The sequence below is a fragment of the Mauremys mutica genome, chromosome 12, assembly GCF_020497125.1.
Source record: "Mauremys mutica isolate MM-2020 ecotype Southern chromosome 12, ASM2049712v1, whole genome shotgun sequence".
In the NCBI taxonomy this organism is placed as follows: Eukaryota; Metazoa; Chordata; order Testudines; family Geoemydidae; genus Mauremys; species Mauremys mutica.
Window position 1 is genome coordinate 75,350,547 of NC_059083.1, and position 15,865 is coordinate 75,366,411.

Here is a 15,865-nt window from a genome sequence, read left to right on the forward strand (position 1 = left end):
ACAACACAATTTTAGAGACTATTTCAAGCATCTTCTCTTTAGCGTTTCACACTCTTGCTCCCAAATCAGTTTTTTTCACTATACTTAAGCAGCCAGGCCTGGTCTACAATGGAGGGGGATCGATCTAAGTTACGCAACTTCAGCTACGTGAATAATGTAGCTGAAGTCGACGTACTTAGATTTTCTTACTGTGGTGTCATCACCATGGTGAGTCGACTGCTGCCGCTCCCCCGTCGACTCTGCTTGCGCCTCTCGCCAAGCTGGAGTACAGGAGTTGACGGGAGAGCACTCGGGGATTGATTTATCACATCTAGACTAGATGCGATAAATTGATCCCCGCTGGATCGATCGCTGCCCGCCAATCCAGCTGGTAGTGAAGACATACCCCAGAGTCGATGGCCAGAAGTCCTTGAATGATACTAATTCAGCCACTTTACTATAAAGGCATCAAGTCTTTTCTTGCATTAACTGTCAGTGACACTGACGTGCCAGTTCTTTGCAAGACATTTAATTGATGCCCGATGGCAAAGAGTCTTTGAACTGCTTGTGACTATTTCAAACGTTATGTATTGAGGTTACACAATGAAGAAAGTTTTATGCTTCAGTGCTCACATTGCTACTGGTCCAAATTTGGACTTGATCAGAGTTGATTTTGTTCCTCCAACAGGAAGGGAGGTAGCTTGGAGAGTCAGCTGCTGCGGAGCAAAGCTGAAAGGGGAAGCAGATTCTTCCGGAGACTAGAGAATTTACTGTTTTCTATTCCCTGGACTATATGAAAAGAAGCCATTGATTGAGCCTCTAATTTTGGCCACAGAACACCTACTATTCATTAGCAGCAGCTGAACAATAAGCATGGACCACTCAAACCTTTGTGCAAAAAAGAGTGAGATGTTTATGCCAGAACAGGGCCCTTCAATGGATTTAGAGAACAATTTTTACCAAACATTTAACACAATACTTACCAGCTATGAAAATATCTAGGCCATGCACTACGCACCTTATTTATGATAGTAGTAGTAGACCGGTGATAATGTGGTGCAAGAAAAAAATCAGTGGTGTGTGCAGCTTCAGAGACAGGGGTAATTAGAACCTACTGGGCTATCTTTGGGGCCATGTGTTACTTGGTATGCACACATCTCAAAAGGCTAGGTGAGTGTATTCGTTATTCATAAGCAACCAGATAGAGCTGGAGCTAATGCAACACAGGCTAACAGATCAGAAACCCAGATAGTCTTCCAGCTTAGGTTTGACCAGCAGAGTCTCAGCTGACCTCAACATACAGTATGTTTTATTCCTGTCCCAGGTCTTCCAATCTGCCAAAAACATCTCTATTTTATTTCCCCAAGTTCTCAAGGCAGCTGCAGAGCTTCAGTCATAACTCCTGAAAGAGGGTCAAGCAAAGGGGTTGTTTTTTCCACATTCTGCATTAAACATCTACTCAACGTGTTATGACTAGGCTGCCCACTTCTGCTGGGCTACACGAACCCTGCCACAGCACAGCATGCTCTCATGTGGGGGAAGGCATCAGATTGCCAGGGATGGGTTAGGATTGTGGGAGAGAATTACAGTGAAAAGTTTCCTGGTGCCTAGTGGGAAGGCTATTACACATAAAAGCAAGAAGACAAAAAGACAGAGCAGATGGACAACACGAGACCCTCAGGATGCTTTGCTGATTAGTTGCTAGCTGGTCTGAGCATGAAAGAGATTTCAATATCTTTTTCAATCCATTACAAACAGTGTTCTTAACCACCTATATATATGCATCTGAAAGCTGGAAATCCATCAGAGGTACAGACAGATGTCTAAAATGCCTTCGAAAGCAAACATATATCACAAATACCGAGATTCATCAGAGAGTTCAATAGCTTATCTCCAAAGTTATCCAGAAAAGAAGATGGAAATATCTGGGACATGTTAAGAATAAAGCCAGAGCATCTGTTGTGGCAGGTGTGCTATTGGGTAGCTAAAGGAACGTGTGAAAGGGGCTGACTGAAAGAACCCCTCTGTCAAATAGTACTAAGCTGGGAGTGTGGGGGGGGAATATGGGACTTAACAATGGAGAGAACATGCAAAGAGTGGCCCAGGATGAGGAAGGGTAGCAGAGTCCTGTTTGTGCCCTAAGCAACATTTGATGGTTCCAGAAGGATTCAGCTTATAAACAGTAAAGAACCACAGCATCGAGGGTATGCTTGCTGTTCTACACTAGCTGTTTTGTGTGCATGGGCAGGTGGATGGTGGATAAAGCAAACTGCTATAGAAAGTAGGCTATACACTTCAGATTTTTTTAAATAAAAAAGAAATATAGACTCATCACATACATATTGCCGTGCAGAATTTTTGGAACAGCTAGAAAATAAGGCGGCCAAAACATAGCATGTAGAGTTCTACTGCTGCCCATGGCAGCTGTGATTTTTAATAGGATGGCGTGTAGCCTACAGAGACTACAGGTCTGAGCACGTAATGCTCCAACTAGATTCAAGCTGGAATTTTGCATGCTGAGACTTCTGCCAGGAAGCACCATGTAAGAGACGAGGGCAGTTGCAACTTGTTGCATTTTAGAGACGGCTCCTGGCAAGTGTGGTTTTGTGTGGGTGGAGTCTGGGTATGCCTGCCTTTACTCGGGGTCAGTGTTTAGTTTTGAATTATTGGGTTCACCAAAAATTTCACCAATTTTTTTTTAAAAAGTGGTTGCTTCATGAGTTGCTAAATGTTTGGAGCATTTGGTAGGAAAACACAGTTGATTGGTGTTCTGCGTGCATCTCTTCAGGCTATAGCTCTGTGTCACCATCTGTTACCATGTTTTAGACACCAGCTCTTCTGGTCTGAGGGTGCAGATTTAATTCTCTCTTTTACACAACTTTTAAGAAAACAAAACCAAGTAAAAATCAAATCTAGCAAACAGAAGAAGCTGTAGATAAAATATATGAGCAGCCAGTTGGTGGAGAGTCATCAAAGCATGTACTGTCTGAGCAGAGAAGATCCAGGTCTGGCCAACTTGGGAAGCCACAAAGCTGATTTCTTAAATTACACAGTACAAGTCTGGTGCTTTGTCCAAAACCTCAACAGTTATGTAAATGACACTTACCACTCTGGCTCTAATGGCTGCGGACAGTGCAGCTGCTCCCATATCCCCAATTACCCTGCTTGCCACAGGAAGTGGTGCTGCCATCTTAACCTTCATTGTCACTGAAAACCCTCTTGTTGGCAGAAGTGGTTTTGTCACATCCACTTTTCTGTTTCTGGTTGCTATGCAGACACCCCCCCTCCCCAACGATTCCTCTTCCCTTGAACCAGTGAAAGTATCCGTGTGCTATGATCTGACTGTCAAGTCCCTGGAGGTGTTGGATGGAACATATTTTCCACAATATAAATATCTTTTTTCTTCATTTATTGAAACTGTTGCCGTTGGGTACATCTACACTGCAATTATCCTACGATTGCAGCTCGTGTAGATGTAGGTACAGATTAAAGCTAGCTTGGGTATATCTACTGGAGCTGCAATCACACCCCAGGACTTCAGTGCAGATATGCCCCTGAAATCACTGCAACCTCACAGTTAATAGAGGATAGCAATCAAAATCATTCTCTCTGCCTTAGTGGGCTAAAGCAAAGCTGCAGGTTCAGTACAATTATGACTCCTGAATAAACATGGGTAACTGAGAGGATTTTTAAATATATAGACATATGGGGGATGACCCTATTTTATATAACAGTATTGGATAAATCAGGCGACACTATAGCAAGCTTCTTAGTAAATGGCAACCCCCAAATTTAAGTCCTGCGTAAGTGATGCTTTGGTCTTCTGCCCAAGGGTAAAATTCACCTCAAGTATTTTAAAAGTCACCTGTGATGGGGCCTAGGGAATGCTCACTGCTGTGTATACAGACTGATTCTTCTTATGACAAGTCTGTTTAGACGATAATTTCCACAACATCATTGCAGTTTGGAAAAAAGTCCATATCAGTTTTCACTTTTCCTCTCTACCCATAAATATCAGATATTCTGAGCTAAGCAACTGTCTGTCAGCAATGAGGCAGATCAGGATGCTTCTTAACACAGAGCCCAGCCATTTTACATGCTATGCTCCAGAATGAATTGGCCCATCTTGCAGCAGCTTGACAAGCCACTACTTTAATGAGGTGGTTGTTTCCTGCGCTCCAGAGTCCAGACTCTCTTTAAAGTCCAACCCCCAGGATACAAAGAAAATTTTCCAAAATACTATTCATGTGTAACTAATGGAGTGATGCTCTGCCTGAGTCTGCACACAGCCTGAAACATTAGCTATGAAAGGTGTGACCTCCTCCCACTCATTTCAATGGGGCAGTAACTCTGCAGCCTACTGATTGTCCTTTAAGGGTGGTATTTTTAAAATACTCAGTGTTGGCCTAACTCCGCCCCCATCCAAGTCAATGGTAGTCTTCTTGATTTCAGTGGGAGCAGAGTTAGGCCAACACTGAACACATTTGGAAATGCCACCCTAACTTTCAATGTTTTAAACTATTTCACTGAGGATCAAAGTACACGAGAAAGGAGAGTGACAACGTTATAACGATTTGCACCATCTAGAACGAGTGCCATCTCATGTTGGCATCAGCACTGAGAAAAGATAGGGAGAACAGCACCACTTATTTTCTCCCCCTAGATCGAACCTTGACTACATTAATGGCTCTTCATCATGCCGTATTTTGCCACAAGCTATCCTGGTTGACTGCCTAGCAATAGGCTGGCATGGAAATGCTGGTATATTTCACTAAAGCTGTTTTAGCAAGTGTAGCAGAGTGGCTTGCCTCTTAGGGCATGCCAATGCCCACAGAACATTTTGGACCAGTCACGAGTGAGCCTCCCAGCCCGGGTCTGCAGACTTGGGCTGGTGGGTCTCATGCTAGTGCTCTGAAAATGGCTGTTTAGACAGTGCTTTGAAGTTGTGGCTTGGGCTGCAGCTTGGGCTCTGAAGCTATACAGTTATTTTTAGAGCACCAGTACGAGCCCCACTAGCCCAAGTCTGCAGACCCAGGCTGGGAGGCTTGCTCCTGATCACTCCAACATGCTGTGTAGACATACCTTTGAAGGCTGGAGGATCTTGTGCTAGCCAAACCTGACTACTAAAGAGGCACATCTGAGCTGGATCAAGTGATTCCCCAGAGAGCAGCAGGAAGCTGCAGGGAAAAGGGAGGAGACTCAGGAGGAGAGACTACAGTGAGTGAGAGAGGCTGCAGGGAAGACCCTGAGTAGGGGTGCTGGAGCAATTTTCATAGTGGGGGTGCTCTTATTACTACTTCAAGCCAGCACCACTTACCCTGAAACCCAGGGAGTTGCCCCAGCTAGAAAGGGCTGGGAGTAGCCTGCTAACAGAGGGAAGCCCTCAGACACCCAGGGAATTTGAGGCTGGAAGGAAGATTTTTTTGTGTTTAATTCTGGACTTTAAGTTAATACACCAGACCCTCATCAGGCCTTGTGAAAGCTTCTTATTTGAGTTTATTGAGGAAGCCGTGAGGGACAACATGCAGGGCTGCCCTGAGGCCTCAAGGGGGTGCCTGGAAGGAGGCTACTCGTTAATCCCTAGCAACTCACAACCTTTGCTCTCCATAAACCCCAATGAGCTAGGACATCCCTTTGATAAATAATCCATTAGCGAAATACTAAGTCTTAAAAGAAAAGAAAATCCCCATAGAATCCCAGCATTTTCCTGAAAAATTAGCTTCAGCAACTGCATATGCGGTATGAGAGCTACAAGAATTATGTCTTTGTCACCTGGCTGAGCCCTCGTTTAACAGCTTGTTTCCCCCAAAGAAACATTAAGGGAAGATTAAAGACTGAGAATTTGAGTACCGTTTGCCTCATATGGTATAATGGGAAAGGAACTAGGAAACCATATGTCCTGACCAGGTTCCAATCTAAATGCATGTGTAGTACAGTTGCTGGGCTGTAACAAATCTTGCTGAAACTAAAAATGGCAATGGGAACTTAAAAAAGCCCCCCCAAAATACTAAACTCCACCTACAGTTACTGGATTGCAAATATAACTCTTAAAATCATTGAAGTTATTGGCACCTGCTGTTGTAGTAACATCGGTTTTCAGCAACACTTAGGCAAGGTCCAAATTTTTGTACAAGTCACAGAATGTATTTTGTGATTCATCAGATGCTCTCTGAGTAACTGGCACAGAGCGCTGGCAGAACTAGGGAACTGTTTATGCAGCACTCAAAAGGCTTTCTTATTCATCACGCACAAAGAATTTTTTTTCCCTTAAAGAACAAGAACTAGGCAAGAATTAAAATCAGACACAACAGGGAAAGCTAGGCAATGATTTTTTTAGTGTATTACTCTTCAAGGCACTACTTCTTCCTGCCCTGCCTCCCCCGGGGATGTATTCCAGCACAAACCTGGCAGCTGATTGATACACAGGGCATGCACTGGAACGTATGGGGCAATTCCATTTCCAATTTTCCATTTCAACATCTCTAAGGTTTGCAAAGTGCCTCTCAGAGAAAAAAACAAGTAGCAATTCCAGGCTATCATATTTTTACGTAATTTTTTCATTACATCTTAAATTCTGCAGAACGTGTCTACATTTGCAGGATTCCCCAGGTCTTTTATGACCCTTAGTCCTAAGTTTCCTTTCGATACAACTGTCTTGATAGCTGACTTCTATATCATGGCTATCAAATCTACGGAAATTGCATTATAAACTCAGTTTGAATATCTCAAGCATCCTGCAAACCCGAGATACCTACAATCAGATGTGTAGGGAGAATGCAATGCACAAAAAGTTGAAATACACTAAGATTTTGCTTTCTGAGGCGGTGGGGAGATTTCACAGCAGAAGAGAGCGAGTAGTGAAACAAATGCATCTATCTGTAAGAGTAATTACCAGATTTAAGCATGAGCATTCCCAGATTAAAGAAGGGGGAAGTGAAAGCAGTATATGGAAAATACATACCACAGTTGGATTTTCAATTCACTACAGACACTCTCTTGAAAATGAAAGGGCTATTTTTAGCATGATGATTGATTAGTGTTGCCATAGCAATAAGAAACACTTACAGGAACAGGATAAAATGTAAGCAAGCCAAAACCAGTACCAAAGCCTTAAAGGGACAGAGTCAAACACATATGGCATTTTACAGTCAATCTATGGATAGGGCTGTAAAAATAATCCTTTCATAGCGATTACTGTACATCTGAGGTGGATGAAGGGATTACAATGGTTTGCAATAAAACTGTTGGGCAGAAGGCCGGAGAAAAGGGTTCCTTTGCTCTTTGTAACCTATTCAGGAAGCTGCTCTACCAATGAAGGATAACAGTATTTTAGCTAGTTTCATTACCCGTTGGGGGACCTTCTGCAGAAAATCCAGTGAGCTGCTGGAGGCTTCATCAGTGCACTGTACCTCTCTATACTCCTCATGAACATTAATCCTGAAGCCTTGGAAACTATTTTTGGATTGTCAGAGTTAATCCTGCTCTTTGCTAGAGTGGCTGAGGCATATTCCCTTAAATCTTAGCACAAAAGCAGCAGTCATTTCATGTCAATGCTCAGTCTGGCCATCTCTCACTTTTCAGGCTTTGTGCTGTCTTATATGGTCACATATATGTTTTCTTGGCAATGAAGTCAGATCCTGCAAGGAGCAAAGTGCCTTTGACTCCCATTGAAGAGCATATCCTAGGACTGAGCCTTATGGACAAGGTGTTTGACTGAGTGAAGTGAGATTGGCCAAGCGAAAGCGATGTCTTATGCTCGACTTGATGACTTTTCTCTGTCTGTCATGCAATAACTTTCAAACCCTACAGCCAATCAATTCCAAAATTTCAGGGAATGTTCTAGGCATCAATGGACAGAACTCTTGATTTTGGTGAACATCAGAAAACCAGAAGGGGGAAATGGGGACACACAGAGCCCCTGACATCTGATTAGCAGACCCAGCAGCTTCAACCATCTCTGTAATTGTCCATAGATTCACAGATTCTAAAGCCAGATTGTGATCATCTAGTCTGACCTCCTGTATAAACACAGGCCACAGAACTTCCCCAAAATAATTCCTAGGACAGATCTTTTAGAAAAACATCCAATCTTGATTTAAAAACTGTCAGTGATAGGAAATGCACCACAAACCCTTGGTGAATTGTTCCAATAATTAACTACTCTCACAATTAAAAATTTACATTGATAGATCAAAGAACCAGTTGATGGCAGCCATGAACACCTTCCACCTTCATCTCTGGCTCTATTAAGATGCTGATACCCTGAACGACTTATCTCCCAGACAGAAATAAATAAGAATGGGGTGTGTGTGTGTGTGTGTGGAGAAATGGGGAGTTTAAGGAGTGTTTCCTGCCAGCACCACTAAGGGCACTGGAGGGGGGGAAGGGCAGGGCGGAATCAAGGCCATAGACCCAATCCCCCTATCTTGCACCAGCCAGTGGAGCTGGCCAGCCACCAAAGGAAGTGTGTGCTACATGCCCTGAACAGGTGTAGCAGCAGGCATGCTCCCCCTTGAGGCTTAGGAACACCATGAGGCACAAAGCTGCACTACTTCCAACGCAAAGCTGTGACTAAAAGCCACACAACAGCCCTTAGGGTGCAGCTAGGCTTACTGGAGCAAACCTGAACCAAACCCAAAGGGTCCATCTGAACGTGTCTTACTTTATGGACCCATTGCTTCTCTCAGCTGACTATGTCACTATGGGAACCGGGGGGTCTGAGAGAGCTGTGCAGGGCCTCCGTTCAGCCTCTGGGGGTTCTTGCAGAATTTGAACCTTTTTTCCTGTCCCTCAGAGAGATAAAACCTGTCCTCTGAAGGAATGATCAGATGGAAACTCTACACATCCAGGTCACATTTTCAAGCTTTTCTTCACTGCCATGAGGGCTAGAAACTTTTTTTAAAAAATGGAAACGTAACCCACATGCTTTATACTGCAGCATTTGCTCTGAAGTCCAAAGAAAGGCAGAGAAGCAATGGGGAGGAGATATGAATACTTTATATCTCTGCAGATGTGTAGAAGACTGGGCAGAGCAACTCAACTAGAAGGGACCAGAACATCCAAAAGTAGGGCATGGCAGTTACTGGAGGCTGTTTATGAAGGTTTTCATTGTAGGCTGTTCACTGTATGGTACTGTCTCATACTGGGAACCATTAACACCTATTTACCAGGGTTTTGCATGGAAGAGCCCTGAGGTTTAACTCTGCTTAATGCTTTCAGAAAAGTCCTGAAAAGACAGAAATCTGGCCTATGCTTCAGTAGAGAGTTAGCTGAGGTGCAGGAAGAAGGGGGGCATAGCTGAGCTGTACATAATATCCCCTCAGCATCTTCCTACTCTATTACAAAAGCTCAGAGTCTGGAGTAGTCACATGACTCCAAAAGCTGAAGCCCTGACACAAGCCTGTGCCCTAAACTAGCCTTGATTATAGAAGTAAAACATGGGAAAGGCCTATTGGGTTACTTGTCCATCACTGGCCAATGAAGGATTGTTCCCTATAGCACATATTTTAGTGCTTGCCTCTGTATGAGAAGAGCCCAAAAAAGAATGATTTAGCCACAGGTTTGTAAATCTGCTGCGGTGTAACTGATTTTTAAGAACAATGATGAGAAAAACTGCACAAGGCTGTGCCCATACTGCAGAACCCGCATTACATCACAAACCACCCAGGCTTTGCTCTTGTTGCCACTTCATTATAGTCCCTTGATCTTTGTGTGGTTAACTACATCGCATGCTCTCCAGAGAGACGTATGCAGAGAAAGAGAGAGTGGTGTGAAGAGCTGGACTAGCCTGGGTAATCACCTTCCACCTGCCTAAAAACTCCTGTAGCTTCATCTGGAAAATTTACTCTCCACTTCATTGTCTAAACCCCTGCTTCTTGTTTTCAGTGCAGAATGCTCTGGTGTAAATACAGTGAATGCACCCCACGGAGTGATTCCCATAAAGAGAGGGCTTGATTCTGATCTCAGTGACATGGGGATTTACACTGAGGTGACTTCATTGAAGCAACTCTTGATTTACACAAGAGCAGAAGCGGGCCCATTCGTTTGTCAGGTGCTCTGGGGTCTTTCAAGATAAAAAAGCACTGTCTAAATATAGGCTGTTCTTATTCATTTTCACAAGTTTAGGATAACGGTTCAGATCCTAATGGTAGATGATGTCTTCCAAAGTGAGTGAAAAGGACAGTGTGCAGGAATGTGGAGGTGATATTTGGTCAGTCATGGTCTAATTTTGCTCTCACTTATACCGGTGTCATTCTGGAGTAACTCCTCTGACTTCAAAAGTTTCACTGTATTTACACCAATGTAAAGGAGACAAGAATTTGGACCAGATATGTAGATCTTTATGACTGTTCAATTTGCAGGATTCACCACTTCACGCCAATACATGTTTGAAGTTGCATTAACTTTAATTAAGCTTAAAATGAATGAAAAGCTCATCCAGCTTCCTGCCAACCCTCACGTTCTCTGAAACCACTTTTAATATGAGAGAGACAGATCTTTGGAAATGTTGCACTAATAATTTATGAACAGTGAAACTCATCTCAAGTGATCATCTCAAGGGAAAAGAAATAAAAAATAAGCTCAGTGGGTAGGAGAGGTTTCCTAACTATGGCCTATTCCTGTCCAACTTGGGGTTAAAATCTATTTTTCAAATAAAGATAGTTACAGCATCCCAGATAAAAACAGATTTTTTTTCAATAAAGACAGTCAGTTCCCTTCCCCAGCCCACCCTGATATGTTCAGAACCAGCCTGAAGCTTGCTCCCTTGAGGCACAGGGTGAAATCCTGGCTGCACAGAAGTCAGTGCGGGGTTTGCCATCAATTTCAGTGGAGCCAGGATTTCACCCTGGTACAGAAAGAAGTCCCCTGAACAAGTTGCTGTTTCCCCCTTATCATTTCTATGTTGCTGGGGTGCTGTAGCTGTGGCCTTCTACCAACAAGCAAATGTCATGCAGAGGATTCCCACTCTCTATTGTCATAATACGGTACTTTCTGTATGCTTGTGCATCCAAAATCGTGAAACTGCTACTAATGCTAGAGACACAATCAGGCTGCAACCACCACCACCACAGGCATTATAGACACCGCATTAGAGACACAGAAACTCTACCTATCAACGAACTCAGTCACTTTGCCCCAAACTCCCTGGGTTAGAGCTATGTTTAATTCAGAGAGGAAAGCTCCCACACACGGTAAAATTTAAGGGCTAAAATCCCCATGCATCACACTGCATTATTTTTACTCCAGAATGTCTAGGTGGGTGGAAAATAGATTTCATTAAAAAGATTTAAAAAGCTACTGGATGTTGGAAGCTAATGAGTGTGGGACACAAATATGCAAACACAATTTCCATTGCATATTCCTACATTTTTGGTTGTTAAAAGGCAGATGTAGTATTAGACAAAAAATATGTACCAGTTTTTCCTAGTCTCTAACATGATCCTTTTTACTTTTTAGCCTTTGGCTGGAACTCACTACTTTATATTCTGTGCACTCAACATTTTACACTCTGCACCAGGGGGTGCTCTATTATTGACGGTGTTTTATATTTTTGCTGACTGTGGCTTTAAATGGTCTGTAATATGTAAGAAATCAACTATTTTATTGGTGTCCTAAATTCTAAAAAGAGCAGAGAAGTTATTGCACTCTGGGCCTGATCCTCCACCACTGACGTCAATGAGACCATTATAGGCTTGGACACTAAAAGAACTAGGGTCATAAGGGGATTTTTAGTCAGTGAACAGCCAATAATGACCTGATTTTAAAATCATTTTAAACCTCTCATTTTCACTGGTGTATAGTTTGTACTCAGCAAAAGCTAGTCTCTGTAAATTAAATGTATCTTGCCCCATACAGGAGTACTTGTGGCACCTTAGAGACTAACACATTTATTTCAGCATAAGCTTTTGTGGGCTACAGCTCACTTCTTCGGATACATAGAATGGAACACACAGACAGGAGATATTTATACATACAGAGAACATGAAAATGTGGAAGTACGCATACCAACTGGAAGAGTCCAATCAATTGAGATGAGCTATCATCTCATTAGTTTATATAGAGCACTATTTATTTCAATAGGCTCTGTGTGGCTATAGCAGTCTGCCCATGCAGATCACACTGCAGGATTGGGGCATTCCTTGTTATCTTCCTGAATATCTGTTAAGCGCCTAGCACAATTTTGATACCAAATACAAAATATAATGGTGTAGCTTTTTAAAAAAAATTATTGCCAAGATTTTATCTTAACAATATATAAAACTTAGCCCAATTCATCCAAAAATGAAGCAAGAGGAAGTTTAACTTTGGGGAAAAAAAATCTTGCTGTGAAAACACTGGGTGGCAGTTGCTGAGCCTGGTAGATCAAGAAACCACTTATGTCTATTCCTTAAAGCAGCTGGCTCTCCTCATTCTGGGCCTCATGGAAGTCAACAGACGTCGCTGGCTCGAAGACTGCAATGTTTTGCAAATCCAAACTCAGGTGGAAGTTGTACATAGGACATGGTTTCCTTCTGCCTCGTACAGCATCTAGATATAGTCTCATGTGGAATTTTCAGAGTCTTGTTTCATAAATAGCCCCCACATTACTGCCTACCCTCAGGATACCGTGCACTGCACAGGAGTGTGAACACACAGTAGTGCCATTCAGTACCAACTGCTTACGGCACAAACTGGTGTCAATCAGGATGACAAGTATGTGATTTTATAAGAAGTTATGATCATGATGACTGGAAAATGGATGACTTGGTAATGTCATAAATGCTGCGACTTTCCAGCTATTTCTCAACCCTAGAAAAGCTATGTGTGGATCCTTTGGTGAAATCTGCATTGGGACTGGTGCCAGGTTCTTCTTCCTTCCTCCGTTAGGAGGACAATCCATATAACCTCCAGTCATCAAACAACTCTCCCTGCTAGATTGCCCAAACTTGGAAGAGAGGGAAACTTCATGGCCAGCCCTGATGCACGTCTAAAAGTCCGAGAAGTCAAACAGAGAAAGGCAATGATGTGAAGAGTAGGGCACAGCTGGGAGGATGAGACAAAGGAGAGAAAGAGATGAGGAGTGGAGTATGGAAGATAAGGGGTGGGAGAGTGGCAAAGATGGGAACAGTGCTGTAGGGAGGAGAGAGTAGCAGAGACGAAGAAAAGGAGCAAGGAAACTACGAAGAGAAGCTCAGCACAAACAGCCAAGTTCAGTAGGAAAACGGCTGTTTACATCACAGCTGCAGACTCTAGGGGATGAAAGAGTGAAGGAATAAGCTGCCTCTAACCACTCTGAACCTGACATTGATGACTCTGTTCAATCATTGATTCAGGCTCTTCTTGTTCTCTGACATGCCGGAACAGTAGCTTGCTGAGAAAAAAAGAGGGCCAGAAGTGAGAAGCGGCAGCACTGATAATGAAAGCAGCAGTGTTTCCTAAATTGAGGAATATTTGATGTTGACTGATTCGTAATAACCAAGTAGGAGAATAAAGGAATTCTCATAGGCATCCTGCTATAACCTATAAGGGGAAGATTCAATAGGATTAAGCTCTTAAGGATGGAAAACAGCTTTCAGGAGAATTCTGAGTTCCCCAAAGATTTTGGAATTGTTACTAGCTAACCTGGGTCTTGTACCTGTAACTCATGTACAACTACAATTGCCATTCACTGAACGGTGAGTTTTAGTTGGGCAAGCTCAGCTCTTAGATCACTAGGGGTTTAGCTAGCCAAGCACAGCTGAATTTTCACATAATAAATTCAGAGGCAGTCTGGCAGTTGCCAGTTGGGATAAGTATTTGAGAATTCTGAAATAATGTGTTTGCTCATTAACTTGTATTAGGCCCCAGTGCTGCAATTGATAGCTGCTGCTGCTTGCATGACTAATAGAGCCTATTAGCATGTTCATTAAAAGCATATCAATAAAATGCATCCAAAATTCAAGCAGTGGCATTCAGATAAGGGGAAAAAAAGAGATACCCCTCCCCCCAGATTCTTTGAAATTTTATCTGAAACAAAAATTCTGCTCCCTTGCTTAACTTTACTGTCTGTTTATCAAGGTAATCACTGTACTTCTTGATGACTTATTTTATGGATTAATTAGCAGCTGATTAAGTGAAGCTCATAACTGGTCTGTTCTCAAAACTAGTTAAAAGCAGTAGGTCAATAATGGGACATTTAACAACTATCACTCTGGTGCCCTGATACTTGTTATCTGAAGTATTATATCACTTGCTATAGGAAAAATAGTGTCAATATGATAGATCATCAGTACAGGATTATTGTCTCCTGCTTTCTCTTCAATAACTGTTTTTCACAAATACTTCCGCACTTAGATTCTATTCTCATTGAAGTCAGTGGCAGATGGAGGACAATTCTTTTCTGATCTCTGCAGGTTGATCAACTTATGCCACTTAAGCATGCTATTTAATGACCCATATTATCTTAGCTTCCCTACTTATAACTATGGTCAAAAAATTTATCAGTGGTCCAATTTGATCATGATGTGGTCAAAAAGTTTTCCAGCTGGTTTTAAAATTGCAGACCCAGTATTTAAATATTGCTTGTACTGTGAAAATTGACTGCAGAAGTTTTTGAAATTAGCCTTAGTGTGTGATTGGATTGTACATGTGAACCAGCAAAAGATCTGCTTGAATTCTGCTTACATTAGCTTTTTGTTATTTTTTCCCCCTTCCCTCTATGTGGGTATCTGCAAACGTTTTGAGACTGATTTTCAGTGTATTTTGAACATGAGACTGATTTGTTTGGACCAGGACTGAGTCATATAGTATTGGTGACCAGGTTAATTATTTGTTTATTTTGAAGCTTCTGTCTTGTTCTCCACAATCTCAGCTTGCACTTTGAACAGGTCACATGAGTATTTGTTCTGTGCTCCTTATTGGCTAACAGGTACAGCAGCCCTGCTCTAGAAGCCATTTTCACTTGGTTTCTCAGAGAGAGAGAGAGAGAGAGGTTGCTTTTCCATTAATTCTTTTTGATCCAGCTGGACAAATCCAGAAAAGAAAAATCTCCTCTGGATCTCTGCATTTTTTACTCTGGCAGACAAAGGCCTATTAAGCTTACACAATTACCCCTGTAGCTTGGGACAGTTTTTAATATTTAATATTTTTCCCTTACAAAATTCTCAAACTTGAGTGTTGTGGGTGCTCAGTTACTTTTCATCTAGGTGTCTAAAAATGTCTTTAGTCCTTAATTCTTGACACCTAATTATGAAAATGTGGGCAAATACCTTTAAGCGGACCACCTAAATTGGACACAATAATGTAGGCAATGGGTAACTATTGTTCAACATAACCTCATAATACTTTGTGTTTTCCATTCCTGTTTTAATGCACCCAAGCTTCTACAAGGGACTTTCTTCACTTTTCTTGGGAGACATTTTGTAGTAGTTCCATTAAGAAGTTTTGTTGATATGTGCCTGAAATGTTCTTTGCTTAATTTTGTCCCAATATTCCAAGCTGTGTCTCCTGGCATCACCCACAACAATTACCCCCTCCTCCCCACAGACAGTTGTTTCCACTCTTAGTTATTTTTTAACCAAATTTTACATTTCCAAGCCTTTTAATCTTTCTTCATAAGTCAATCTCTCCAGCCCCTGGATCACTTTTTATTGGTCTTCTTTGAAGTCTCCAGTTGGTGAGTATCTCTTGTATGGAGGTTTACAGAACTGAAATCCACGTCCTACCTGCGGTTCTTACCAGAGTTGCGCAAAGAGGGACGAACCATAACGTCTCTGATTCAGATTTGCTGTCTGACTAATAAGAATACCTAGCTTTTATATACTGTGTTACTTTTTTGGGGGGTGCCTTATAGCATTGCATTTCAAATTAATATCTAATTTGCGGTCTGCTATCACTCCCTAGGCACTTTCAACATTCCCAACTGTTT

At 42.2% G+C, this 15,865-nt stretch overlaps 1 protein-coding gene across 5 annotated transcripts in view; it reads right to left on the minus strand.

The window, feature by feature from the left end:
• Positions 1–15,865, minus strand: part of PITPNC1 (phosphatidylinositol transfer protein cytoplasmic 1) — a 200,750-nt gene that overhangs the window by 62,935 nt on the left and 121,950 nt on the right. The gene's annotated exons all lie outside the window — the stretch shown is intronic.